This window comes from Astatotilapia calliptera, chromosome 3 (genome assembly GCF_964374335.1).
Source record: "Astatotilapia calliptera chromosome 3, fAstCal68.1, whole genome shotgun sequence".
Taxonomy (NCBI): Eukaryota; Metazoa; Chordata; class Actinopteri; order Cichliformes; family Cichlidae; genus Astatotilapia; species Astatotilapia calliptera.
The window spans coordinates 79072133-79076602 of NC_137424.1; the positions used below are offsets into that span (position 1 = coordinate 79072133).

The 4470-nt window shown below is 44.8% G+C and overlaps 1 long non-coding RNA gene across 2 annotated transcripts; it reads left to right on the forward strand.

The window, feature by feature from the left end:
• Nucleotides 1-1186: 1186 nt before the first annotated feature.
• On the forward strand, nt 1187-2442 carry LOC113018174 (uncharacterized). 2 transcript variants are annotated; one of them, XR_013906687.1, is made up of 2 exons: nt 1187-1373; nt 2084-2442. It is a non-coding gene; the product is annotated as an uncharacterized LOC113018174 (long non-coding RNA). The 2 variants fall into 2 exon arrangements; XR_013906688.1 differs by lacking the exon at nt 1187-1373 and adding an exon at nt 1523-1973.
• The last annotated feature ends 2028 nt before the right edge of the window (nt 2443-4470 follow it).

The window sequence follows — 4470 nt, forward strand, 5'->3', positions numbered from 1 at the left end:
ATGTGGTCATGAAAAGAACAGTCTGGTATCCACTGTCTGCAATAGTTCACCATGCCTAAGAAGGACGACATTTCCTTCTGTGTAGTGGGACGAGGGACGGAGGTCACAGCTTTGACCCTGTCTGCAGTCATGGAACGTTTTCCGTGAGACAGTGTGAATCCCAAATATTGAACAGAAGTCTGACAATACTGCATTTTCTTTGCTGATGCTTTGTGGCCAGTCTTTTGGAGGTGCTGGAGAAGCATGTGTGTAGCAGTTTGACATAGTTTTTCACTTTCAGCACAGAGGAGGAGGTCATCCACATGTGGATCAGGGTGCAGCCCTGGAGGAGTGAAGCACCATTGAGAAAGCAGCAGAGCTGTCTATCATGCCTTGGGGCAAACGAGTCCAAGTGTACTGCTTATTTCTATGTGTGAATGCAAATAACGGCTGTGTGTCACAGGTACTGAGAAAAAGGAGCGGAGCATAAATCCACCACGGTAAAATGTGTATGCAATGCATGTCAATATGCTGTGAACATCTGAAACGAGAGGTGGCAGAGGAATGTTGACTGCATTAATTTGCCTTAAGTCTTGTATGAAACGCCATACGCCAGGTTTGTTAGGCTTTGGCACAGGATTGACAGGAGTTTGGGCTTTATTACTCCTGTAGTCAATAAATCTCCTATGATGACATCTAGAGCTGCGGCTTTTTCCGTGGAAAGGGGATGTTGCTTGACATATACTGCTTGTTGTGTTTTAATAGGTGTACGTGATAAAGTGTACAGTCAATAAATCCTATATCATTCTCACTTTTAGACCACAATGTCATATTCTGGTATTCAGCTGGCAACGTAAGTGCAGAAATAGTACAGTGGATAGGGTAGGTTAGATCTATGTGTCGACATATTTCGTAACCTATGTCTGAGTTATGTAACAAAATCACTGTTTGACCTTCACTTGTGTGAGCAGTTATCATGTTGTTGAACAGTGTGAGAGAAACAAAAGTGTGGCTCCCAGTCATGGGATTACCTGTTAGTGGCGTCTGTACACGTTTTTTTTTGGCACAGTGTGTGACATAGAGTACCAGGTGAGTGGAGCAGATGAAGAGATTATGGGCCTGCTTGGGGCGGATATGAAAGAGGTTCAAGAACCTGGTGGAAATTTGCAGCCACTCACCTCGATTGTAACGGAATGACACACCAGTAAACTCCACTGATTTGTTGTTTGTTTGAGTTGATGCTCCCCACTGACGGGACAGGTGAGGCTCACGTCTGGTTCTCAGCTGCTCTGGTTCCTGCTCTGCTGGGATTGGCTGATGCTCAGTGGGAGGGGCTTCAGAGACCTCTCAGGGTCAGAGGTCACATTAGAGTCTTCCCTCGTGGGCAGAGCCAGGTCAGTAGCACCTGTCAGGTGTATATATTTACCTGCCACAGGTGAGTCACAGGTGAGTCACGTGCTCATCGTCGTCTTTAAACTTTATTTTATCTTTAAAAATTTAAGATCGGGTCATGTTTTTATTCCTGAGGCTTTAACTGTGAAAGGGCACATCCTGTTTACATCCTGGTAACAGCTCCGTCTGCTCACACTTTACTGCTGAACTGGTTTGGGGGCGTGGCGTCAAACTGAGGGTTTTCTTCATATTTACAGTCGGTGTGAAAACGTCAGAAGGTTTGAGTGAAAAGAGAGAAAAAGATGTTTGTGAGGATTCACGTTGTGGATATCTGAGGTTATCAGAGTGTCAGGAAGGGAAACCTGAAGAAAGTCAAAGAGCCGCCCAGCACAGAACAAGCCTGTCAGAGCAAAGACTTCAAAGACTCTACAGGCTGCACAGGGACGCACTGTGAGCTCACAGAGCTCCACGTCTGCAGACACCTTCAGCCACACTGCTGAGGACGAAGACCTGCAGACTGAAACGTCCTGTGGTCAGAGGAGGTGAAACGAGAAGAAGATGCAGCTACAACCCAAAGAACAGCGTCCACACAGTGAAGCACGGTGGGGACGCTGTGGGGGGGCCACCACAGAGAGAAACAGGCGTCCTGCAGGACGTTTCCACAGGTCCGAGCCGTGACTCTGCAGAGACATAACCTCTGTGTCTGTCTCAGGTGTGTGACGGGGACGCTGACGACTTCCTCCTCCACTTCCTGTTGTGTCTGTGCAGCAGTGATGTCATGATTCGGCCGCTCAGCCTCACCTGCAGGAAACACACCAACCAGAGACCAGAAGATAACCCCACCCTCACCACCCTGACCAACCCTGACTGCAACCTTCAGAGTCGTGTGTGTGTGTGTGTGTGTGTTTCAGAGGTGAGGAGGTACACTCGAGGAGACAGAGAGTTCCTGACCAGACTGGCTCCTCCCCTTCAGCTCACCTGTCTGCACCTCCACCCTGACTGAGCTCCACCTGCTTCGTTCTGACTTCATCTGTTCTACGTGTTCGTACAAATAAAACTTTATTGTTCCTCCTCCTGTCACATGGTATCTCACCTTCACTGACCCTAACGCTGGTGATCAGGGTCAGAGGTCACACGAAGCTCTCTGGGTTTAACCTCACACGAAAGGGGCGTCGCTGTCATCATCACAACGGGGCCTATAACAGGTCATGTGACCCTTCTACAGGAAGTGATCCCTGTGAGTGGCGCCCACATCAGAGACGTTCTCAGATGGTGATTCATCAAACCTGCACCAGTAAAATCTGACAGTAGAAGGATGATGAGTGAAACTGGTTAATCTGGTGTTTGTGGCACAGAAGGTTTGACCTCCACTGTGTGACACGGGTCAGACTCCAGCTGGGCCTGCCGCTCTCAGCCTCACTCTGAGGAAGCCTACAGTCTGTCACAGTGGAAACTACACCGGGGGACCCCATCCTTGGGGTGGACCCATTTTTGTTTTAGCGTGTTTTGGGGTTTAAAAGCCACAGAGACGCGGTGCTTAGGAAAAATGCATTTCAGCTGTGCTGATGCTCCTGACACGTATAAGACTGGGGAAACCTGCATTCAGCTGGACCTGAAAAACACTATGTCCAGATAAACACAATCAACTTTTGGAGAAAAATAAAAGATTCTTCATCAGACTAACAACTAAAAACATGACACTTACCTTAACAGTATGGGCTACATCAAATATATTCAAGACCAACAACAACACTTCTCACTGCTGCTAATTTTAACAAAACTAAACAAAAAGTAGAAAAAGGCAATTCACCAAGTCTTGAAAAGTAAAACTGAAAAATAGAAACACAGAATAAAATAAAACATCCATCCAGATCTTTACCACCAACAACATAAAATCTATCTTAATTAAATGGCCAAATTCTCCAATAAATTAGCAATAATAAAGTAAGAAAAAATAAGACATTCAATTTATGGACGCTCAAATTAACAGAGCGACATTAAACGCACCTCATTGCCTGCCGTAGCGTTCTTCGCAGCTGCACTTCACCTCAAAGGTCGGTTAATACATCGGATTGAACTTAACCAAAGTCCAATTAAAGGAAAATAAATGTTTCTAACAAATACAATGAAGAAGATTAAAATAATTCACTGTCAGTTACTGTCGCTGTGAGTTTGACGAGGTCAGCTGCTTCATTTGGTTCTGCCTAAAGTTCTCTCAGTGATCCAGTGTTTATATGATAAGATACGTGTTTAATGCAGAAAGTTGGAATTACAAGTTGGTAAGAAGCTTTTTAACAAAGGTTTGATTTAAGCTTTAAGTTCAAAGGTGAAAGAAATTTCACGTTTGATGAAGGAAGATCAAGGCTAACAAGGACATAGGTCAAAGGTCAAAATAAGGTGAGAAAATATAATAGATATATATAATCAATCAATAAGGTGAAAATATCAGATAAAAGGGTTTTTTTTGGTTATAAGGAATAAAGAGGTCAAAGGTCAAAACAAGAGACACTGGTAGAGACCTCAAATCATTGTTACTGAAGAAGGAGGAGTTCTTTAACAGTACGACATTGATAGAGTTTGTTTGTGTGTTTGAGAGTTCAGACTGAAAGGGAGCGCACAATCGTGTGTGTGTCTGCAGCTGTTGTGTTGTTGCTGCATCGTTGCCTCAGGGGGAAAGTTGTGTGTGTGTTATGCAGACTAGCAGAGACTGCAGCTGTCAGCAGCCACACACACTTTCTATTCTTCAAATCAAATCACAGTGAAACATGTTCACTGACAGCTCAGCTTCAGCATCGTCTTCATGCTGTGACTGCAGCCGTTCAACTCTGTTTGTCTTTAACCCAAATCATCACAACATGCAAATATAATCATCAAAATGATGTGACTGGAAGGATGCAGCAGTCTGTGCTCCACCTTTCTCCTCCACACCTGCAGGTGGAGAACATGGATGCATGAATCTCTACAGAGTTCTTTGAATATTATCCGTCTCATCAGTTTTCAGTGAACAAAACTCCTCACAGAGCCAAAATAAGCAGTTTGTATCCAACATAACTCAGCTGGACTCTGATGCTCCGTATAACAGCCACACATGAGTCTGGA